Raw genomic sequence first — 25,782 nt, 5'->3', positions numbered from 1 at the left:
TCACCTCTCGTATTTGCACTAGTGATCGAATCCCTGGCTTCTAGGATCAGAAATTCACCCGATATTAGAGGGGTCGAGGTAGGCCAGCTTGAGTTAAAACTTTCATTGTTCGCGGACGATGTTCTATTAACCATCACCCAACCCCAAACATCCTTACCGGCATTATTCGAGCTCATAGAGGAGTATGGCCATCTCTCTGGATACAAAATTAATTATACTAAATCCGAAGCCTTATCTCTCCACATTCCCCATGACCTCAGAGCTTCCCTCTCCTCCACATTCCACTTTAAGTGGCAACCCCGAAAAATTAAATATCTCGGCATTAACATCACCCCCAATTACAACTCTCTGTTCTCCGAAAACTACCCCCGTCTCATAGACAAAATCACCAAAGATCTCTACACTTGGAAATCATATTTCATTTTATGGCTAGGAAGAATAATAGCGGTCAAAATGTCAATCCTTCCTCAGCTATTATACCTTTTCCAAACCCTCCCGGTAAAAGTCCCCGATAAAGTACTACGTGCGGTCCAATCTTCCATCACCAAATTTATATGGAACAACAAACCGCCTAGATTGGCTCTTAGTACCCTTAGACTCCCCAGATCAAAAGGGGGCAGAGGCTTACCGGACGTTAGATGTTACTACTTAGCCAGTCAACTAGGGCAGGTAGTGGCCTCTTTCGCGCCAAAGGGCAGCTTAGCATGGGTCGATCTCGAATCCTCAGCACTTGGGACCAGCTCCCTCTCCTCGATTTGGCCTATGTCTCACAAGTCTAATATCCCCAAACTCAGCACCCTCACCGCCTTCCCCTCCATCAAATTCCACTTAACCTTATGGAAACACTCTAACTCTAAATTCAGACTCACCTCAAATTCAACTCCCCTTACCTCAATATGGGACAACCCTGATTTCCCCCTGGGATGCTCCCCCACAACTTTTAAGTCCTGGAAGAGAGCAGGTATCAAATACATTACAGATCTACTGATTGAGGGGCAAATAGCTTCTCTTGACGGTATCAAAACTAAATTCCCCTCTCTATCCTCCCACTTATTTGAATACTTCCAAATTCGCCACTTCATTAACTCGCACATGGGTACTACTACCCCACAACCTCACACCGCACTAGAACGTATATGCTTGGAGAACCCCCTGCAACGAGGTATAATCTCACAAGTTTACTCACTCCTATTAGACTCACTTGCACCCTCCTCCCCACGCCACGAAGTAGAATGGGAACGTGACCTAGGACCTCCCCCTGACCAATCAACCTGGGAAGAAATTAGGGAGAACATTGCCAAGTGCTCAATCTCTACCCGTCTTAAAGAGACCTCATACAAACTTTATTACAGATGGTATTTCACCCCGGCTAAACTTTCCAAAATCTTCCACCAAGCTAACCCTAACTGCTGGAGAGGATGCGGTATGAAAGGTACCCTCCTGCATATATGGTGGGAATGCCCTGTAATAGTTTCCTACTGGGAAAAAGTCTCTATACTGATAAATTCGCTAACCGGCACTCCCCTCCCACTTGACCCCTGGACATGCCTCCTGGCCCGACCTTTACAAAACCTCGATCCCAAAACAGGTAAACTCCTATCACACATTTTGGTTGCAGCTAAATCACTAATTGCTAAAAACTGGAAATCCCCAACTGCGCCCTCCATGACTGCACTTCATAACCAAATCAACTTTATCGCCAACATGGAAAAAATTTCCTACTATCTGCATGACTGCCCCCAGAAATTTGATCAAATTTGGCACCTCTGGCCTCCAGCTAACTCCCCGCTACCCAACAGCTCCCACAATGTGGATACTAGTCCCCACACCCATCTCAGTCCCCCCAACCAGGCGACCCCACGCCTAATATCTACCTATACTTGAAGGCCTCTTGGCTTCTCCTTTCAGGACGATCCTACATTTATCATGTGAATCACACCTTGTGCTAACCTTCAGTAAACATATATTCAACACCCTATCAATTCTACCCCCCCCCCCAACTCCCTTCCCCCCCTCCTTTTTAATTTTGTGTTCTGCACCCCCCCCCCCCCCGTAGTTATGCTATAGGGTTACTTATCGATCTTGCCCTGCCTTTGCTTCTATGTGATAATGTTACATATTTTGTCGATCATATGTATGGACTTCATGTTTTTACGCGACATGTGACAGCCTCAACTACTGTAACCTTAAACTGTTCAAATAGATAAAAAGTTTAAAAAAAAAAAACAATTGGTGAGACCTACAACTGTATTTGACAGTTTTTTGTGAAGAGCGTCCCATTCCAATTTTGATCCTCCTTCGCAGAAAAGCTTGCTGAGGACATTCACAAGACTCATTGATGACTCCATGAACCGATTTCTTGCCACTCCATACACTATTCATCCCAATTTGACTAAGGAGGAGACTGAAGCATTAAAAATGTTGGAAAAAGACCGGTCCATAGTTATAAAACCGGCAGATAAAGGGGGAGCCACAGTGATTATCAATATGGAGGATTACAAATCTGAAATTTTGGGACAACTGGCGGACCTAGAGGTGTATGAATATTTGCCAAGAGACCGAACTACGGGTTTTCAAAAGGAATTGTTTCCCATCATCGATTCAGCCTTGACCAAAAAGCTTTTACCCAGATTTTGGGGTAGCACACCCGATGGTCCCAGTTTTGTATACGTTACCAAAACTCCATAAAAATCTGGTGAAACCCACAGGAAGACCGATTATATTGGCTCGAGATTTATTGCTGCAGCCAGTGTCTCAACTATTGGACAGTGTTTTACAACCGTTGCTCCCCTTGGAAGATATGTTTCTTAAAGACACCAACACCTTTCTCCTTAAACTCAAGGAGATGGGGACCATCCCAGCTGGGGCTCTGATGTGCTGCCTTGACGTTTGTAGCCTGTATACATCCATCCCCCATGTTGGAGGGTTGAAGACTATGGAGGAGTTCTTGATGAAGTACTTGGATCCAAAACTGTTTGACCACAAATTTCTCCTTACCCTTCTGGAGTTAACCCTATGTCAAAACTATTTTTTATTTGATGGGTCATATTATATACAGCTAAGAGGGTGTGCCATGGGGTCATCTGTGGCCCCCTCTTATGCCAATATATACATGTTCACCCAGGAACGGGACCTCTTCTTTAGTGACCGGGACATCTGTGGACATGTCATGCTGTACCTAAGGTACATAGATGACGTGTTCCTCATTTGGACTGGGAGAGAGTAGGGGATCCTAAATCTGATGGCAGACATAAATATGAGGAGTCCCTTCATCAGATTTATGTATAGTTACAGTGGGTGTCAGGAAAATGTTCTTGAAGTAGCCATAGAGGTCAGGGCTGGATTAATCTCTAGTAGTAGATATTACAAAAGCACTGACAGGAATACTCTACTCAGGGCCTCTAGTCATCATCTAGGTTACCCCTATCCCAGATGTTGAGGGTGGCACGCCTCACCAGTAATAGAGTACAGATGCCTGGGGAACTTGATTTAATGGTATCAAAGTTTGGTGAGAGAGGATATGACCAGAAAGGCCTCCTGTTGCAAAACAGCAAGTTTTGGACATGGATCCCCAGTCTCTTTGGATTTCAAAGAAATAATCCAATGAGAAAAGAATTCCATGGGTCCATGAATTTTCACTTTTAAGCCCCTTTGTCCAATGTGCCTCTAGGGCTCTATGGCCTATCATCAAAACTGACACCGATCTTGTAGGTTTGAAAGATCACAGACCTCTATTAGCATATACAAGAGGCCACAATTTGAGGGACCGCTTGGTCCATGTGGATATTACAAACCATTGTGATATTGCACTTTAACTCTGCACAGAGACCTGATGAAAAGGCCACTATGGGTCTTGAAACGTCGTCTTGATCTGCTGTAAATGTATCCAATTTTTTCACTACTATAAACCACTAAACTGAAAGTCCAACGAGTGCCAACTCCTTCTTCCTATCAGAACACCCAGCAGGGTACTGTGGAATTCGTTTATAGAGAGAGAGAGAGAGAGAGAGAGAGAGAGAGAGAGAGAGCAGACTCTAGTTTCGCGCCACAGAACTTATGAATATTTTACCTGGGCTGCCTGGCTTACAATTTCCCCTGTTGGATAGGGGAAGGATAGGATATGGATAGCAATTGTAGGATGGCGCTCTTTGTAAAGACCTTAAGGATTAGATCAATGAAGCCTTTCATTTTCGAAAACAACTAAAATAAAGTCCATAAATTTCAAAAATTTATTAAAAGTCTCTTTCTCCATTCAGTGTTGGTGGTTATTTCAGACCGTTAAAAGGTTCAGGTATTTCAACATAGCAAACAAGTATTCCCAACGCGTTTCGTCCCTACATGGGACGATCCATTTTAATAAATTGACAAATATCAGTTCACATGCAGAAAGAAAAAACACCCCGTGCAAAAGTTTAAGTGCATTGAGGTTCAGTAACAGATCCATTTGCAAATCACGAAATATCGAAGAGTACTTACCATTTATCCACATGTGAGGCTTCCACTAATCTGTGACTAAGATGGGCTGGAATGTCAGAGACCCCCTAAAACCAACTGGACAAACCTGCATTTTTTCGAACACACCCAGAAAAAGCTTCCCTTTAATCAAACTGCAACTACTGTGCAATTGCTAAGCGTTTATATATTCACTAATTTCGACACGCACCGGAATTCTCTAATTAGGGATCCATGCTTCATTAGGTCCATAGACAGCTGGGATATTACTATAAGTTAAATGTTTATTCCCACAGCCTATGTGATTGTAAGGTTATACAGAGCCCTGAGGGCTGTAGTACAGAATAAGATCAAAGTATTCCGGCAGAATAATTCAGAATATAAATACAGATGTAACTCAGCAGCAGACAGGCAGATGATCAAAGTCCCATTTTTTGTGTATATACAAATAGATGTGTCTGGCAAATAGTAACAGCAAACACAGATGATAGAACTCTAGATATATAGAAAGATAGATAGATAGATAGATAGATAGATAGATACTGACAAATGTGGATGCACTCTCAGGACTTGTAAATTCCAGCATAGGCTGTCAGAACGGTGGATTGCAATATCAGTGTACAGTACCTGAACAGATTTTCTAATGTATTCATTTAGGGGGGTGGTATTGAAACCTTTGACGCTAATTCCAACGGGGGAAATAGCATCCGGTGCCTATTCAATGCTGTCTTTCCCGATAGCATTGAAGAGGCATCTCTGCAGACTGGAACGACTTTAAAAGCAGTTGTGCTCGTTTTGGCGAGAACAACCGTGGATTGTCAAGCTCACGGCCATATCTCAACGATCCATGGCCGTTTCCGCAGACACGCCACCTTTTTTGTCATTCGGCAGGTGGGACATTGAATCCCACCTGCTGAATAACAGTCGAGCGGGCCGAGAACGGGCCAGGGACACAACTGTCAGGACATCCCGACATTCGTGACCCGGATTTAATACCCCCTTAATCTGCACACCCTGAACTCATATTTAATTATTTACCTCTACAGAGTTCAGCATCAGCATTGCAGCAGACGTCACCTGGAAAATGGAGCCGTGTCCATTGTCCTTATGATTTGTGCATGCACCATAGAGATTAGTCACTGGGTATAATGCCAAGTCTACTGCACCTCATAGAAAAGGGGGCCCGCATGGAGTCTGTACACAGGCCTCTTCTCTTAAATTGAGTTCAGCACAAAACAAGCAGATAAAGTGCCAGTTAAACTGTATATCCCAGGCAGGCTTTAAATGAATAAATGCATGCAGAGGACAACACCAGACACAGGCACATCAAAAATCCATGAGCATCACAGAAACATCAGAAACTTCAGTGGGAGCACAAGAACGAAATAACAAGCAATGTGTTAGGAAGGCGGTGTACAAGCCCTCTTTTGCGGACCCCTAGCTGTCCTGATTGCCTCCTGCGAGCTAAGGCTTCACCAATAGCAGCCACGTTCGAAGGGGTAGATTACTTCCACCCCAACCCCGGTGCCACCTGGTATTATGGATTACAAGGCTGCTACAGGAGGCAAGATACCGCAAGAGTAACTGGCTGAAGCACACACACCTTCAATACCCAGAAATAAATGCAACAATGCAGGAAGACGATACCAGTAAATACAAATATATTTACCAACACACAAGATAGTACGTGGTTAATAAAGAACAATAAATGCAACAATGCAAGAAGATGGTACCGGTAGATATTTATTAAAGTGTCCATGGGTGACAAAAACTGAGATTTAACAGGTTGCTAGTTTAGCCCCATAGGAAAATCCTTCCGTCCCCCTTCCTCCCACATTACATTGAAGAAGGGGAGAAGAAAGAGTGAGGGGTGAGAGACAAAGACTGTATTGGGGAAAGAGAGAGAAAAGGGAAGAGATGGAGTGAGGGAGGGTGTCAGAGAACGAAAGGACAAGAGACAGTGAGTGCAAGAGAGGAAGTCAGGGAGAGAAAAGGGGAGACACGGAGAGATGGTATCTGTCAGCAATGCCGCTGCAGCCGAGTACTGTTGCCCGGCAGGCCAGGACAGTGGCAGCACTTCAGCCCGGTGGCGCCGGGTTCTGCCGAGTCACTTCCGCCCAGCTGAGGTGCGTTTTTTGGCCGGCCGACTTCACATTCACCCCACTGCGCTCCCCTGCAGCCACTCGACAGTTGCTTAGTGACAGGGGATGCCGGGGAACGCGTGTACCTGAAGCCATTAGACCTAGGGGGGCTGCTTCTCCTGGTGGCGGCTGATTGGCATGTGCATCCCTTTTAAGGGATATGGCCATATGCAGCCCCGCCAATGATACTGCCTTATTCAGGTAATTACTTTTCCTGTTTCCTGCCTGCCAGTTCTGTCCTGCCCAGCCTGCTTATCTCCACCTGCCGCTGCTGAAAGTTTGCTAACCCTCCTGTTCCAGTGAAAGGTCATGTAAGTGCTCCATTGGAGCCCAGTTTCCTTTATCTTTATTCTCATTATTTGGCGATTAGCCCTTTATTTCTGTTATTATAAGTTCTATTGGATTTCCCCAGTTCTGATCCTCCCTGGCGTGGCGAGGCACTCAGAACTGCATTGCTTTGTATGCTTTAGGGTATTGATTGTTTGTGCCCTGTTATTATTGCTTTTGTATTCTCAGCATAGGTATTGCTGGAGGTACCCCAGTTTAGTTGTTAATTGTTTCTGCGACTAGGTCACCTTCCCCGTCCTTGACCTGGTGCCGTTAGATAGGTTGTCTTTGCCAGGCAGGCCCTTTAGTTGGATCTCCTTTTGATCCCGGTCCTCTGATGATCGCCGATACATTGTCACCTCCTAAGACCTGGTTGAACCGGAGTTGGGGTGGACCTAATTCGCTCCTCCAAATGTGGCAATTATAGGTGAAGCTTTAGTTCCTGCAGGTATCAGTTATCAGTCAGAGGGGATCAACAGAGGTAGTGCAGGGTGCACCATAGCCATTCTAAATATCGGTCCCGGCTGTGGGTCCACATCCAAAATCAAATATATTACCCGCCTTTGTTACTGTATCAGAGAGAGAAAAAGGGAGAGAGAGGGTGCCAGGTAGAGAAAGCGGGAGAGGCAGGGAGAACAACAGAGGATGTCAGGGAGAGAAAAGGGGAGAGACAGGGAGAGAGAGAGAGGGTATCAAGGAGAGAAAGGTAGAGAAAGAGGGTGCCATGGAAACAAAGCAGGAAAAGAAGGGGGAAAGACAGGGAGAGAGAGAGGATATCAGGAAGAGAAAGAGAGAAAGACAGGGGAATAGATAATGATAAAGAAAGATGGTGTCAGAGATAGAAAAGGGGAGGGAGAGGGTGTCAGGAAGAGAAAGGGAAAGAGACAGGCTATTATAGAGGACTGTGTAAGTATGAGAGAGAGACCATGCCAGGTAGAGAGTGAGACTATCATTTAGTGGAAGAGGGAGGAAAGATAGATGAGAAGTGAACTGAAAGAGGTGGGGAGGAAAGAGATAGATGAGAAAGAGAGCAGGGGAGAGAAAATGAGAAGGAGGAGAGAGGGGAGGGAGCGCAGGGTTTGAAAAAGTTGTGTTTGAAAAAGTCCCTCCTAATCTCCCCCTTCCCCCAGTACAGGTTGGACTGTGTAACTTGTGTTGTCCCTTTCTCCCCCATCAGTACGTAGTGACAGGTCTATTTTTCTCAACGGAGCTGCTGGTCACCGGCTCCAGCAGAGCTGGGTCTTTTGCTCATGCTCCCTGGCAATGGGTCTTCTGCTCCTGCTACCCAGTACTGGGTCTCCTGAACTCTCTCCCTGGAGCCGGGTCTCCTCTTCCCGTTCCCCGGCGCCGGGCCTCATGCACTGATAAGCGGTACAATTTTTTTTAAGGGAGCAGGGGATTGCCTGCAGGGGGGAGTGGGGCCCCCCAAGCCACCAGGTCCCATAGCAGCATCCCCTGCACCCTCTATAGTTATGCCACAAATTAATATTCAAACAAACACAACTACTGTTTTATATTGGTCTGTTATTTATGTACACTGTGTGGGAGCAGTGCCGGATTTGTGCCTAGGCCCGTGAGGCACGGGCCTCGGGGCGGCACCAATTTAGGGCAGCACGGCAGGCTAACTGAATAAATGAATAGCAACTGGTGGAGCCAAGTGGTCAGCGGCGAGTGACGAGCGCCGCCGCCGACGACATGCTTCATTATAGGCAGTGCCGCTCATCACCCGCCGCTGCCCACCCGCACTGTCACGCACATTACATCACCATCAGAGCGGTCCCACTCCGGAGGGCTCCGCCGCTGGGTGCGCTGAATGGCTGAGCTCAGGCTCACTGCTGCCGGTGCCCATTGGCTACTCTATACACACAGCCTATTGGCTGCTGTGTATACAATGGGCGGGTACAGCAGGCTTCCCTCCAGGTCCTCAGTACACAGTCCAGACTGCTTGAAAAAAATATTGAGGTGGGCTAAAGTTACATTTTAATTAAACATAGATATATATATATACTAGGTGATTCATCGCGCCCTATGGGCGCTCTTCACACCATCGTAAGGGGCTGCACCCCCTTAATTTGTGAACGTTTGTATTGTGAGAAATATAGTTAGAATTGTATGAAAGATGGCCTGTATTGCAACTTCAGTTATAGGTGAAATGTGTTAAATAGAGAGCATATGATGTGGAAGGGGGTGTGTATTGTTTTGTTTAATTAAAAAGCGGTGACATTTGTGGGTGTGGGGGGGGGCTGTGTGTGCATGTTGTTTAGGTGTGTGTGTGTGCAATAGTATAGTAGGGTGTTTTTGAGTCAGCGGCTCCCCACTGGCGGAGGTCACGAAACAGGAAAAACAGGAGGCTGGGTAGTGATAGGGGTGTGTGGGAATAAGGGGGACTAAAGAGGAGGGTGGGAGATACTGTGCAGCTTCTGCCAGTGGGTGAGGGTCCAGCGTGGCAGTACAGGATGGTGGCCCTGAGTCAGTGTCTCCTCCTACTGGGTGGGAGTTAGGGTGCATGAGAGCAGGAGGCTGGGCTATGAGGCATGATAGGGGCATGTGGGCAAAACAGCGTCAGCGACTCCCCAGTGATGGAAGTTACGGTTCAGGAGAGCAGGAAGCTGGGTAGTGATAGGGGTGTGTGAGTATACGGGGGACTAAAGAGGGGCTTAGGGGTGCCGTGAATTGCGGGAGGGGCGCGGGGGGTGCCGTGAATCAAGGGAGGGGGCGCAGGTGTCCGCGAATCGCGGGAGAGGGCGGGGGTCCGCAAAGCGCGGGAGGGGGCGTGAATCGCGCGAGGGGGGGTTGCGAATTGCGGGAGGGGGGTTGCGCGGGGGTGACGTGAATTGTGGGAGGGGGGCGTGAATCGTGGGAGGGGGGGTACGCGGGGGGTCCGCGATTTGCGGGAGGGGGGGCACGGGGCGCGATGAATCAACCTAGTTGGTTATATATTCTTGTAGAAGGATGGTAGGATGTTGCGGTCATTCAGAATGCATTTACATAAACAGTAATAGTAGCAGTAAAAGATCTGACTTAAAGCACCTACAGTAAAACAGAACAGGTGTTATATATTATACAAATAATTGGTTGATGATGTCTAGGTTGACGTGCACATAGTTGTCACTGGAAAAAAATTGCCACAAGAAAAAATCAACACAGACATGTAAATGTTGACATAAGTGTGACACCTCATTGGTGTCCATGTCGACACATGAGAATGAATATGAAAACATTCAAAAAAAAGAAAAATAAATCTTCAAAAACTCATGTCAACCTTTTTCATTGTCGACCATAGCCGTGTCAGTGTTTTGCATGTGCCATGTTCTGGGGTTGCTGTGAATCACGCGCGGGGGGGGAGGGAGGAGGTGAGGGGTGTCCGCGAATCACGGGAGGAGGGGTCGTGGGTGGATGCCGTGAATTGCGGGAGGGGGGGTCGCGGGGGGGTGTGGGTGCCGCAAATTGTGGGTGGGGGGGCGCGAGGGGTTGCAGTGAATCGTGGGAGGGTGGGTCCGGGGGCGGGGGGTTGCCGCAATGACAGGAGGGGGGGCTCGGGGGGTTGGCGCGAATCGTGGGAGGGGGGTCGCAGGGTGCCGCGAATCGCAGGAGGGGGGGGGTGTCATGGGGTGGGGACGCGAATCGTGGAGTCGCTGGGGGTGCCGCGAATTGTGGGGGGTGTGCTGCGAATCGCAGGAGGGTGCCGCAAAGAAAAATCAACACAGAAAGGTCAACACATGTAAATGTTGACATAAGTGTGGCACTTCATTGGTGTCCATGTCGACACATGAGAATGAATATGAAAACATTCAAAAAGTGAAAAATAAATCTTCAAAAGCTCATGTCAACCTTTTTCAATGTCGACCATAGCCATGTCAGTGTTTTGCATGTGCCATTTAATCGTGGGGTTGCCGTGAATGGGGGGGGGAGGGAGGTGGGGGGTGTCTGCGAATTGCGCGGGGGGGGGTCGCGGGGGGTGCCGCGAATTGCGGGAGGGGGGTCGTGGGGGGTGGGTGACGCGAATCGCGGGAGGGGGGTCACATGGGGGGGGGTACCGCGAGTCACGGGAGGGGGTCGCTGGGGTGCCGCAAATCGCCACAAGAAAAAATCAACACAGAAAGGTCAACAAATTAAATGTTGTTATAAGTGTGGCACTTCATTGGTGACCATGTCGACACATGAGAATGAATATGAAAACATTCTTAAAATGAAAAATAAATCTTCAAAAACTCATGTCAACCTTTTTCATCGTCGACCATAGCCGTGTCAGTGTTTTGCATGTGCCATTTGATCCTGGGGTTGCTGTGAATCGCGGCGGCTGGGGGGGGGGGTGGTGGGGGGTGTCCACGGGAGGGGGGGTGGCGGGGGGGGGTGTGTGCCATGAATTGGGGGAGGGGGGGTTGCGGGGGTGGGTGCTGCGAATTGCGGGAGGGGTGGGCGTGGGGGTTGCAGCGAATCGCGGGAGGGGGGGTCGCGGGGCCGGGGGGTTTGCCGCGAATCACGGGAGGGGGGGTCAGGGGGGGTGCCGCGAATCACGGGAGGGTCGCGGGGGGTGCAGGGGGGGATGGGCGCGGGGGGTTGCAGTGAATCGCAGAAGGGGGGACGCGGGGGGTGGGGTGCTCTGAATCGCCGGAGGGGGGGTCGTGGGGGCTGGGGTTGCCGCAAATCGTGGGGGGGGGGTGCTGCGAATTGCGGTAGGGGGGTTCGCGGGGGCGGGGGAGCGCGCGAATCGTGGGAGGGGCCCCGCGAATCGCGGGAGGGTAGGCGGCGGGGGCAGGGCTGGATTTGTGCCTAGGCACGTGAGGCACCGGCCTCAGGGCGGCACCAATTAAGGGCGGCAGGCAGGCTGACATTCTGTTAAATAGCAGCATGGCACAGAGGGTGGGCAGCAGCGAGTGACGAGCGCCGCCGCTGCAGACATGAATTATCATGTGTAGGCGGCAGCGCCGCTCGTCACCCGCCACTGCCCACCCGCTGTGACATGCACATTACATCACCGCTTAATTGCTGGTTCCGACGGTCCCCCTGCGCATCCGGAAATGTCTCAGACTCACTGCTGCCGGCGCCCGCCCATTGGCTACTCTACACACACACAGTCTATTGGCTGCTGTGTATCCAGCAGCTGAGCGGAGCGGCGCGCAGATCCTCCCTGTGGCTCAGTAAGTCACAGTGTGAGAGAGACTGACGGAGAGTGAGACACTCTGTGCTGTAAAACACTGTACTAATAAGTGCCTCCCTCCCTCCGGGTCCTCCGTACAGTGAGCAGTCCAGAGTGCTTAAAAAAATATTGGGGCTACAGTTAAATTTTAATGAAATATATAAATAACATTGTATATACATATATGATTACATTAAAATAGGAGGGGGGCGGGGACAAAAATGTTGTGCCTAGGGGTGACCCGACCCCTAAATTCACCCCTGGGCGGGGGGCGCTCACCTGGTGTGTCTGGTGAGTAGCTGTGTCTTTGCTGGGTAACATGGGGAGGCAGAGGGTGTCTGGCACTGTGCATACCTCCCAACATGACCCATGCCAGGAGGGTCACAATGCTCTGCCGCTGGACTTTCTTCCTAATGTATGATTACCTCCATCTGTGTTGAACAGGTTAATTGATAGGAAAGGTGCTTCAACACAGGTGATGGCAATCATACATTAAAAGGAAAGTGCAGGAGCAGAGCAATGTGTCCCTCCTATGACTGTGGGCTCACTGGGCTGGTTCTCTGTCATGTGAGTCAGAGGCTCCACCCAGCGTTAGAGGGTCAGACACACTTTGAGTGACAGATGTAGCCAAATATATAAGAGATATATGACGTGAGAAAGAATGTTTCAGGGCTAGGATGCCCGTTTTTGAAGACAACTTGGCAAGTTAGGACTGATTAAATTAGGGGGGCGGCCAAAAATGTTGTGCCTAGGGGCGGCCTGACCCCTAAATTCACCCCTGTGTGGGAGCAGTGGTTATCGGAAACAAATTCCTTGTGTATTATATATGCTGTACATTGATATACTTGGCAATAAAGTGATCTGATACTGATTCCCAAATTTCTGTCAAAGTACAAGCCCTAAAGAAATGTACAATAATACACTTCTGCCTCTAGATGGTGGCATTGTTGCACAGTGGTTAAACCGAATTTTGTACTGATGAATTTTGCAGATACACTGTATTGCTTTTATAAACTCTAATGCATTTTCTAACAGCTTTTCTTTTTTGTTTTGGTATAGATTTTTTTTTTATTTCAAGAAATAGCATAATTTAAGGGTATATGTCAGTATTTATCAGTGTCAATTTTAGTAATTTATTTTAAAAAATGTAGAGAAGAAAATAGTATAATTGCATCCTTAGCAAGACAGGAGGAGGCAGAACAACTCAACAGAATTGACAATTTTACAGTTGAATGGGCTGCTTCAATGTTTGTAAATACTGATTTGACATTACTTTTCCAACAGCAAAAAACAAACATAAACATGTATTTGCAGCAAAATAATTGTGACATTTGCAGGAATTTTTTCCTGTAGCTTTTCTGTCCCAGAGAATCTGCTTTCTCAGACACTGTGGGCAGCACTGTTGCCCAGTGGTTCATTCACATTGAGTGGAGTTTGCCTGTTCTCCGTGTGTTGGCATGGGTTTCATCCAGGTGCGCAGGGTTCTTTGCATAATTTAAAAACATAAGGTGGAATAAATGAATACTGAGGGGGGGGGGGAAGCTGGCATTCCCCTGAAACCGTTTTTTCAGGTGTTTTAATTTTTTTTTAAATACTACAGTGCGGGCAGTAGAAGCAGGAGACCAATGCTGCTGACTGCAGCACACAGGAGACCTGGCACTGCTGACTACAGGGGACAAGAGACCTGGTGATGATTTCTGCAGGACAATGAAGACTACGCGCTGATGGCTGCATGGAACAGGAGACTCAATGCCGATGGCTGAGGACCATGGGGCACAGGAGACCCAGCGTCAATGGCTTAGGACCGCAGGAGACCCATCGCTGCTGACTGCAGGATACAGAAGACCCTGCACTGATATAGCCAAGGACGGCAGGGCACAGGAGAAATGCTAAAACCTGCACCACCAAACAGGAGACCCAGTGTGACACAGGTCCCAACTCTGTGGAGTGCAAAGTTGTGAGGTATGCTCTCACTCCCCCTCGCATCTCTCTGTCTCTCTGCTATTTCTCTCCCCCTGCTATCTCTAGCTCCTCTTTTCCCTACTCTCTCTTCTCCCCTGCCCCCTCTCTTTCTCTCAACACTCTATCACTCCCCAGTCCCCCTCCATCTCACCTCTCTTTATACAGTATATCTCTCTCCTCCGCTCCTGTCCTCTTTCCCCACACTTTCCCGCTCTCTCCAACTCTGACAGTCTGTCACTCTCTCTCTCTTTCCTTTCCCCCCCATCTCTATCTCTCTATCTGACACCTTCTTTCTCACTCTGTCTCTCTCCATTTATTTTCCTTACATCCTCTCTCCCTTCCTGTCTATTCCCCTTTCTCTCCCCTACACCCTTTCTCTCTCTCTCACACATGACAGTGGTGGTGGGAGAGCCCTTTCAAAATCTTGCTATGGGGCCTACACGGTTATAGTTACGCCCCTGATGAGGGCCTTTTGATAAGTGTGGTAAATCTTTATAAGATGGCACCATAGGCGAATCATTTTGTAGCTGAGGGATGGGGCTTTCCAACGAGCCCAGCCCTGTGTCTCTAGCCCCCTGGGAACCGGAGATACGACCAGGCAAAACTGGAACGTTTTCCCTATAGGATAACATGGGACCCGCTAATTCCGACCCCCACCCAGTTCAACGGCTGCCAGTTCCCCCTTCTGCATCACTGAAGCTCGAGGTTGATCTCAGTCGAACCCAAATCGCTGGGCCTTCAATCTGATACCAGGCTGGATCCATATGGGTTAATTGGTTCCAGGGATATTGAGGTTAAACCGTTTTTTTTTGTTTTTTTTTTTCATTTCTTAAATGTAAGTTCATGACTGTTTATGTTCTTTGAGGGCAGATTTCTCTGGAACCAAACAGCCCAGTTTCACGGGACCAAAATCATTCAAAGCCAACTCAAAAGTTCTTCAATATGATGGTCTCATGTAATGGGTCAGTTGGTTCCGAAGATATAGTTGGTTGGTTAAAGGGGAGTAAGGAGAGGGGAGTGGTTATCTCTCCCCCTCAAACCAGAAAATGCATGATCCTGGGACCATATTCCTGGGTAAATCCCTGCATTTTCGGTTGTGAAAGGGGTATTATTTCAAACAGCCTTGACCTGCAGTGCTCTGAATACAGCCGGGCAGCCCCCTGCTCTCTGCCTAGCTGTCAATGACTGTCACCCCTGCAGCTTCCGCTCCAATTCTTTGCTTAAGGGAAGCTACCAGTGGCAGTATGTGGGGGCATTACGCATAATGTGCGGCTTAATGTGTAAGGGGCATTACGGTGTGCAGCGTCACGTGTAAGGGGCATTATGTGTGCAGCATCATGTGTAAGGGGCATTATGTGTGCAGCATCATGTGTAATGGGTACTATTGGGCGCGGCATCATTTGTAATGGGTACTATGGTGTGCGGCATCATGTGTAATGGGTACTATGGTGCCATCAAGCAAGAACCCCCTAGCAATGAGCACGTAGGTAAGCAGCACTTATGTGGAAAATATGTAATGGGCATTATGGTTTGTTATATAGTATGTAATGGGCATCATGATATGTGGCACAATGTGGCATTACGGCGTGTGGCTTTATGTGTAATGGGTATTACGGAGTTTGCTACAATGTGTAATATGCATTACTGTGTATGGTCTAAAGTGTAATACCACACCCCTTTTTGTGATGCCAGGCCCCAGTCCCCCTGCTATTATATCTAGGTCTGGGACAACCATTACAATAATTCTAGATTCGCCTATGGATGGCACCACAATACCTTTAACCACATGGGAAAGTTCTATCTTCAAACACTCACAGGACAAATTACAGTCAGAAGCGAAGCATTGTCCAGAAGACCAAATACCTGTGAGAGGTGTCATTCTTGTTTTTTTTTTTATAAACGTTTTTATTGATTTTGGCAGGAAGTAATACAAAGCGTAATCAATATGCAATCAAAGTGCAAAAAGTAATCTGCGTCTACATGACTGCAGGAATCCAATAACATAAATTTGTATGATCATGTTCATTTGGATCGGTAATGGTCTAGATAATACAGTTGTCCATAGAGCTCAGTCCGGAGCAAGTCTGTGAGTCTTGGGTGACCATCAGCGCCTTCATGAATAAATGATACGTAACTAATACTGTATAACCTTTAGTGTCAGAAACCGTCTAATTCTTGATTGCTCACAACTCAACCTTGCGAACTTCTGCTATGATTGAGAGTGAATAGAGTAGATGACAGGAGGAGAAGAAAGGGGAAAGAGAGGGGAGAAATAAAAGAAGAGAGAAAGAGAAGGGGGGGGGAGGTGATTAAAGTTCTCTGGAAGTACCGACTACCCATGGGCCCCCGGGCCCCACCGATCCACCCACTACCCTCATTCAACAGCAACAGCTATATATATTCCGATTGATCCTTTTAAGCTTGAGCCTACCTCGCGCAGAGGGGTGCAATGTTTGCCTGAGCGTAACTTTGAATGGCCCATGTATTTCCCTAGTCAGAGGTGCTTTTGGCAATGGTCTGTACTGAGGAGCCAGCTTTGATATTCTAAAAACTATATATCTTTGCCTGGGTGTCTGTTTCCAGGGATTGAATATACAGTTCCCATTTCTTCCTAAATTTTATTTCACCTGAAGCAGAGTTCCCAGGCAAATATTTCCTATCATAATACATTTGTTCTAGTAACATCCTGAGTAGTTCCCCCAGAGTAGGGGCAGATTTATCTATCCATTGTTTTAGTATTAATTTTTTGGAGATAGTAAAAATAATAGTGAGTTAAGGGAAGATTCTCTTATGCCGATCCTCATCCGCCCAGTCCGAGAAGTTGATGCATAGACATGCCTTTGGCTGTGGTAGTAGGTGTACCTGGAATGTTGTATTCACAAATATCTTATTCCAAAAACGCCTGATTTTATAACAATCCCAGAAGGAATGATAAAAAGAGGCTCCCCGACCTCTGCATTTGGGGCAGCTTCCATCCTCCTCTGGAATAAAATGTGCTCTGACACTTGGCGACAAATAGGCCCTGTGAAGTGTTTTAAGATGCACTTAAATATGCAGAGTGGAGGATACGGATAGTGGACATCAAGGTCCCCGTAAGGTCCTCACTCCCGGTGATCTCAACAACATTGTGGTGCCATCTGTCTACATTAAGCCTCATCAGTACACTTGCTGGCTCATTCGCTAGGATTGTGTAGATGTGTTTTAACTTGTATGGGTGGTGTTCCCATTTTTTCATAACCTTTAAGATGGGGCATGTGTTTAGTTGTGTTTGGTTTGGGTGTAACAGTGATTGTGCGTAATGTCGAGCTTGTAGGTAGACATAAAAATGTGAGTTCAGGAGCGTGAATGTATCCCGCAGGGCAGCGAAGGTGAGTATGGTGCCACCAGGCTCAAAGATTTGATTAGCCGAGTGTAGGCCTTTCTCCCGCCATTGTAGGATTATGGGGTTATGAAGAGATGGTGCGAAGGATGGGTTCCCCCAAAGGTGAACATATGTAGAGGTGTTTCTATTCCCCTTAACTTTTTTGTGGAGATGAACCCAGCTGGTATAAGTGTCATGAAACAGAGGGTGGTGTAAAATATCGGTTGGTATTAGTCTTTTGTCAGAGTGTAATAAAGGGTTGAGTGAGTAAGGCTTAAAAGTCTCTTGGTCCAGTGTTAGATCCGTGAATTTACTATAACCCAGAATTCATTCTATTGCATATCTCGCCAGTATGGAAATAGAGTAGGCCATGACGTCAGGTAGTCCTCCTCCCCCTTCTTCTCTAGTTAGTGTTAATTTTGTGTATGCTATCTTGGACTTTTTCCCTTGCCATAAAAATCGTGTCACGGCCTTTTTTAATTTTCGATCATCTAACGTGGATATGCGGAATGGTAATAGTTGCATGACATAAAGTATTTTAGGAAAGATGATCGATTTTATCATAGCAATTCTGCCCAACAATGAGATCGGGAGGTTCATCCATCCTTCTAGTTTTGAGATAATGGCAGAGATTACCTTCGTATAGTTCAGTGTATAGATGTCCGTGACTAGTTTCGGGATTGAGGTGTCATTCTTGTTTAATATAATTATATAGTTCCTTTCCTAATTTGAACAAGCAGGGTGAGATTCAATTGTTAAACAGTCAGCACCCAATGGAGCTAATTATTTCTTGGATGTGACCTGCTGTCGGCACCTGCATTTCAGCTCATACACCATTTGGGGTTGGGAGCTGAAATTATGTTTTTTTCAAAAGGATTTTGACACAACTCTATCATCCTGACCTCTGTACAGCAAATCAAATGAGCTTTCTTGTTACTGCCAATTGCTTCAGCTAGCTGTAAGCTGAATTCCTGACCTCTCATGTTTTTTATTCTATGGATTCTATGGTTAAGAACAAGACATCTCTCCTTAACCGCGCCAGATCCAACTAGAATTATTCTGGCGAGTTAGTGTAAATATATTTATGGAAATAAGACGTGTCACTGGCTGCTGTAAATTTGTCAGATTGCAAACCAGAAATAAAAGACTAATGTGCTGTTTAATAATGTTTACATTTCAAATGCACCTGGGGGGGGGGGGGGGGGGGCGCACAGCAAAGGATCACAGTAAAGGCCCCCATACACTAGTAAGACTTGTTTAAAAGATTTTTCATCCCTATCTATCGAAATTGGGTGACATCTAACCAAATCTCACTAGCCATTAGGAGTAGCACCTGACTAATTTTGCCTTAATGAGGAAAGAAAAAAAACATCATGCACCCCACAGACAGTGGAAAATTTCCCGTGAGGCATGTGCCTAGGGGCGACACTTGTTGGGGGTGGGGGCCGCACTTTGAGTCTTGTGTCAGCCCGAAATGTATCAGTAACTGCATTATATTTCCACTGTACTACTCCATATGCCATCTTGCATGGAGTGTAAATGACATGCACACAATGCCCCTGTAAGATGTCGTACTAAGTAAATATGTGTACATAATTAAAAATAAAAGTCATAGTGGCTTTTATTTGTATTATTTTATTACATTGGAAACTCAAATAAGGGCTTATAACAAATCATTGAATATAATAAAATTAGGCAAAGGGTGGGAGGCAGTTACTATTGTGTCTAGGGGGCCTTATTTTGGTTCATTCTTTCTGACAAAATCCTTCTTAGATGGACAAAACCATGTGCACTGCAGGGGGGCAGATGTAAAATGTGCAGAGAATTAGATTTGGGTGAGTAATTTTGTTTCTGTGCAGGGAAAATACTGACTGCTTTATTTTTACACTGCAATATAGATCTCACTTTGAAGTAAAACCCCACCCAAATCTAATTCTCTCTGCACATGTTACATCTGCCCCACCTGCAGTGCACATGGTTTTGCCCATCTAAGAAGGATTTTGTCAGAAAGAATGAACCAAAATAAGGCCCTAGGTATGCCCTCACCCGGGAATTTGCCCCTACCAGCAGGGACTGCTAGAGTGCACTGAAAACCACCATAGAATGTAGAACACCTTAACAGTCGGGGGTTGGGGAAATGTACAAATATAATAAGACCCTGCACAAATCTACTGCCACAGTTGTACTAGTGTAATGGACAGATGTCTATAGAACACCTGGCCAGAATATCAAAGAGTTAAAAGGAGGCAATGATCCTGCATTGTTTTTTGCAGATGGGATGTGTATCTAACACTGGGGTAGATTTATTAAGCTCAGTGAAGTGATAAAGTGTCTTGTTTTTATCACCGGCCAATCAGCTCCTACCTGTCATTTTTCAAACCAAGCCTGTAACTTCACAGGTAGGAACTGATTGGCTGGTGATAAAATCCAGACAGTTTATCACTTCACCAAGCTTAATAAATCTACCCCACAGTGTGCACAAGTGCATGGTTCAAGTCAAACGAGGCTACTTCCCCAGCACTGCATCAGCCCAGTCCCCAAGTCAATCTCTTCAATGAATATAGTCATTGAAGACTGTTGGATTTGATTAGATCAGCCTATGGTTGGATTTAATTTTAACAGAAGGACCCCCAGACTTGTTGGATCCCTATTATTCTGGCCATCTAGCTGTGTGGCAGTTTAAGGATATAGATGCAGGAGATACTTCCAATTTTTTTATATTTTGTTAATTTTTGTCTATATAGTACCCTTTATGTAGGAATTGTTTGCAGACCTCACTCAGGTGCTGGCTCCTCCACAGAGATAGTGGGCTGAGTGTGACATAATCATGCAGCACCTGGCGACCTGTAACTCCAGGGTGTCTTTGGGAGCATTCCAACATCTCTGGCAATGCAGCACATGCCTCTGGAGTGGTGTAATGGGGGCTTTCTATGAATCTCTGCCCCCATCCAGTAAGGCCAACCCCCTGATTGAGGTAAATGGGGGCTTCTTGTGACACCATGCCCCCTGTTTCTGGGTCACACCCAAGGCCAGATTAACAATGGGGTGGATGGAGCTGCAGCTCCAGACCTTTATATAAAAATAGGCCCATCATCATGGCAGATGTAAAATTGCTTTCCTATTCTATAAATGAAGGCAATTGTTGTACTTTTATACATTTAGGGAGACATTGGGGCATATAGTGTATGGGGTTTACATGGCATTGGTATCTACTTATGATAATAGGCCCTTGAACATTTCCAGCTCCAGGCCCATCAGGCCCTTATTACAGCCCTGGTCATACCCCTTTATGTGTATTTTGTGCAAGTTCCCCAAGGCACTCCAGGGTGCCACATCAAACAGATTTGGAACAACTGCTGTAGGTGGTAAAGTAGCAAATCAAATCAAATCAAATTTTATTTGTAACATACAAAATCATACATAGTACAATATGTAGTGAAATGCTTACTATACAACTATCCTACATTACGATAAGTAGATCAGCTGAGGAAGAGTGAAGAGAGAATGTGTCAGGTAGGTCTAAAAAGAAAGAAAGAAAGAAGAAAGTCCTGGTATTAGGAGGTCTGGTTTAGGGCTCTAATGGCCTGCGGGAAGAAGCACCTTCTCATTCGCTCTGTGTTTGCCTTCAATGAGCGGTAGCGTTTTCCTGACCGCAACTGAGAGAATAGTCCATAGTTGGGATGGCTAAGGTCCTTCATTATCTTCCTGGCTTTGGTCCGGCATCGCTTGCTGTATATAGTGTCCAGGTCAGGAGGCAGGTTGTAGTTACAATTTTCATTTGATATGCACTAGTTTTCTATATTTTAAGGTGGAAGAATAAATGCCAGCTAGTATCTATGGTCCATCTTACATGGCACACGAGGACACAGATTTTTGTCCAAAAATACAGAGAGCAGATTTCAAATCCAGCCAGAGAAAGTTAGTATTCCGTTTTCTGTAACATAAAACATCAGCTGAATGACTTTGGCTGCTGATACAAGGAGACTGTGTTTTTATACAGAATTATTTTGATAGAATACATGAGTACAAGACACATTAAGAGCTGCTTTGATGTCTGCCAGCACATTGTCATTGAAGTGTATCAATAGTATTAATGTCTAGTGCTTGATATGTTGACATTTCGGTTGAAAGGATTTCCCTTAATGCTATAGTTTTTATCATTATAATTACACAGACACTAAAAGGGATTTTAAATGGGTCTATTGTCAATTTATCAAGCAGATAAAAAAAAAGATTAGTTGAATAGAAATAAAGGAGCTGTAATTACCAAGTGCCATTTGTTATCACTACAGTCCCAATGCCTCTTATTGGCATGATTCATTGAAGACATGAATAAAGCTAAAACATGCAATACTGCTCGAAGACCAGTAACCAGGCAAAGGTGGAAACGGCGGAGGCAGTTACCGTGAGCAACAAGTTAGAGTGCATCCCGTAATGCTCTTGGCTGACAAAGTGGGACACTTGTAGAACTAGACATTGTATTACCCCAACATGTAACTATTCAATTAAATCTATTGCCTTGTCTATCTTCTAAAAGAGATTATCATCTAAACACCTGCTCAATTTGGTGTCATCTGAAATCATGAATTGTTATTGTAATTAATTAATTCTGCAGTAACAGAAATGACTATTATTCTTTATTAATAGGGCACCACAAGCTGTCTGCAGTGCCTGGCAAAGGGCCTATATATACAGATACAGTGCAAGCATAGCAAGACAAAGCTGCTGTTGCACACAGAGGTGTCCATGTCTGTGTCATGTGCCCCAGCAAGTCTATGTCTTTATGCTAATACCACAACCTATTTTGTGAATACTGAGAAATCCATTTGCAGCATTTCTTTCAGCACTGAAAATCCATATTGGTGCATCTTTATGACAACTGTGGATGTTACTGCGAGTGTTTGACCCCTGTATTCAGTGTTGCAAACTAGTTCCTCATATCTGTGGGTATCTACTATCACTGATATTACCATTGCTTAATTGGAATACCAATGTTGTCACCTCTGTCTGTTACTATGGTTTCTGTTCCTCAAAAAATTTGCAACCAATCCTGCTGTTGCCTATTGTTAACTTTCCAGGTTATGGGCCCAGACACCAAAGACTGCATTGAGTGTTGCAGTGATCAATAGACCAGCTACTCATATGTGTGGGTACCTACAACTGCTGATACTGTGTGACTACTGCTATAAGAGATCACCATCGTTGTCATCGCTGTCTGTTACCACTTCTGATGCTTATTGTTAATGTTTTGAGTTATACACCTGTCGGATAAACTGTGACAACAGTTTATGGGCCCAACGTCTTAGTAACCTGCATGTGAAGTAATCAGTGCAGTCCTGCATTTGATCAGCACACAAAATGCATGCTGTAGCCGCACCAGCTGCCAACAAGATAACTTTCCGCGAACTCTGCCTCATGGAGTCAATATAGAGCTGCAGCTCAAGCATGAAAAGCTGTAGAAAACTATAAACAATCCAGGTGGCAATCCTAATCCTTATAAAGTGGATCAGTCATATGAACCATAAGCCTAAGTGTGAAATATGTGTTACATAATTTACAGGAAAGTGACATCACATGACATGTTGATTGCCCTGCAAGCATGATGACTCTTGTTATGATGCTATGTGTCAGTGTTCCCTTGACATGTTAGTTTGCTCCCCAAATTCCTTAAAGATCTGTGAAACATCAAAGGCCATGATCCTTTATATAAAAAAAATACCCTTCCACCATGGATGCCAGTCCCAGGATCATCAGGATCCCGGGATTTAGGCCAATTTTTGCTAGGATTTCAATCCTGGGATTGGATCCCCCAATCCAAGGATTTCAACCCTTTCTCTAGGGAAGCACAGAGCACCAGCAGCGCTTGGCACAGGCGCTGCCCAGAAAACATGTTGTGCGGCTGAGCAGTGTGATGTTAGAGGTCAGGCTTTGCAGCCACGCCTTGCCATTGGTGCTGAAGAAGAGGCATTTTTGAACAGTCAAGTTGACTTTTAATATGGTGTCAATTATTCTATTGCGCCTTTAATACATTTTTTTAAAGGATGGAGAGTGACACCTACTGTCTGATCGCTGGAGCTCCCGCATTAGGTTAGAGTGTGAATGCATTATCAAAAAGGTACCCTGGCATTTATGTTAACTTAATCTTGAGTGCCAAACTCATCCAACTTGCATATATATTGATATTTTGTCAGATTTTAAAGTAGGAAGATTTTTAAGTAGGGAGAAAACAGTCATATAGCTTAAAGCCTGGACTTAGCCTGGACTTAAACTGGACAGAAACTGCCAACCAACTTCACATCTTGGTATCAAAGTGACTCAGAAAGACAGAAAACAACCGCAACTCAGAAAACCAAGGGACTGCTTTGAGTAAGCTTACTTCATCCTCACTACATACTACTCCTGGCTGCTTAATCTGGCTATTCATCCAGTATCACCATTTCTACAACTCTGTATGCTTGTATTTGCACTGTTTTGAAAATGCACAGCTGTACCTCTAATGACTTCACCTTTCCTGCTTTTCCATTGATAGTAGGTGTCCCCCAACATTTTATTCTTGCCCCTCTTCTTCTCTATCTCTACACGTCCACTCTGGGTGAGCTTATTTGCTCAATCGACTTTCACCTCTATGCTGATATTACTAAAATCTACCTCTCCTTTCCTGATCCCTCTCCTATCCTCACTCATATCTCCAACTGTCTCTCTGCTGTCTACTCTTGGATGACCCAGTGCTTTTTTAGACTTAAAATATCAAAGACTAAGCTGACCCCTTCCCACCCTCCTGCATAAAACCTGACCATCTCTCAACCTAACCTGTTTATACTCACTTCTTCCCCTTCTGTGTCACCCCTGTCTGTCTAACCCTCCCCTGTAGAATGTAATCTCTCACGAGCAGGGCCCTCTCTCCTCATGTGCCTTTCTTAGAATATATAAACCTCTGTCATCCTGAGGATTGCTTCAGTGTCCTGTCCCCTGATGCAACTATCCATATTTACCACGTACTTGTCCTAAACTATCTTGTACTGTAATTCGGTATGTGTTTTTGCTCATAACTATGCTCTGTAAAGCAAGGCGTAATATGTGAGCGCTATATAAGAAACTGTTAATAAATAATAATACAGTATATGCACATACAAAAATACTGTACATAAAATATATGATTTGTCTTGATAAAGGGCAGATTCTTGCCCCTCTTAAAGCTGGGCATAATTCTGGTATCTTTTAATTTTAGATCATCATCTGAGCTAATAATTGCCCACTGTTTTTCTTTACTGTCTGTAATATTTTAAAATATTCCATAATTATGCCCAGCTTTAAGAGGGGTAAGAGTCTTAAGGTGCCCATACACTAGTAAGATTTATCTTCAGATCTGGCTGGTTGGAACAAAAACATGGTTATGGATGAGTGATAGTTTGTCAGTTCTCCAGCATTCCAAGCAAATGGTCAACTGTCATTTGCTCTTATCCATAACCAGGTTTTTGTTCCAACCAGCCAGATCTGAAGATAAATCTGCATGTGTATGGCCACCTTAAGAGGTTTATTAGTTAGATCTGACATAGCTAATATAGGAGTACCCCCGACAAAAAAAAATTCTGTCAAATAAGCCACCCGGTTGTTTCAAATGCTCTTGTGTGACCTGCAAGTACTTAATTGTACTTAAGTCGTGATATATATTTTTAATCCTCATAACAGCAACAAATATCAAATTAAATATCATTTAACATGTGAGAGAAAAAATTTCACTTGCAGGCTTATGAATATACAATAGTACGTGCCAAGAATGTTTCTTTTTGTATATGAGACATTGTATTTATTACTTGTGTATCTCTATGTTATTGTAACTTAGTACTTGTATATATCACCATAGCAACAAGCCGAGGAAGTGCCCCGGGCTGCACTGATGATTGCGTACTACAGGAGAGTCCCCGGGCGGTGACGTCACTACTATGGGACAGTCGGCGTGGATACTCCAAGCTGCGTGACCAGGTGGGCGATGTCCGGAAGGCGGACCTCCGACTCACAGTGGAGGTATAAGGTGAGCTTATTTGTCATTGTACGTTTGTATCCTGACAATATTCCTCCTGGAAATGAAAAATTGATGTAACTGGGTGGCATATTTGCCTAATTTCTGAATCTTCGAGTGCCGCGCCAATGATTGGTATATATATATATATAAATATATATAGTTGATAAAATAAACAGCAGCACTCAGAGGTCTTTTCATAAAAGTGTATTCAAAAATGAAAAAGCTGACATTTCGGAGCTCTTGCTCCCTTTTCAAATCGTCTCACCTACACGCTTTGAAAAAGGAGCAAGAACTCCGAAACGTAAGCTTTTTCATTTTTGAATACACTTTTATGAAAAGACCTCTGAGTGCCGCCGTTTATTTTATCCACTACCCA

General features: G+C 45.3%; 1 long non-coding RNA gene across 1 annotated transcript in view; it reads right to left on the bottom strand.

Moving 5' to 3' along the window:
* Positions 1 to 20,831: 20,831 nt before the first annotated feature.
* The window catches only part of LOC146072406 (uncharacterized), a 135,093-nt gene continuing 130,142 nt past the window's right edge, over positions 20,832 to 25,782 (bottom strand). Inside the window, exon 4 of the long non-coding RNA XR_014473111.1 lies at positions 20,832 to 21,317. This is a non-coding gene — a long non-coding RNA (uncharacterized LOC146072406). The remainder of the gene's footprint in view (positions 21,318 to 25,782) is intronic.

The sequence above is a fragment of the Crinia signifera genome, chromosome 4 (assembly GCF_055691185.1).
Source record: "Crinia signifera chromosome 4, ASM5569118v1, whole genome shotgun sequence".
NCBI lineage: Eukaryota > Metazoa > Chordata > Amphibia > Anura > Myobatrachidae > Crinia > Crinia signifera.
This window is presented reverse-complemented; position numbering and strand designations above follow the sequence as displayed.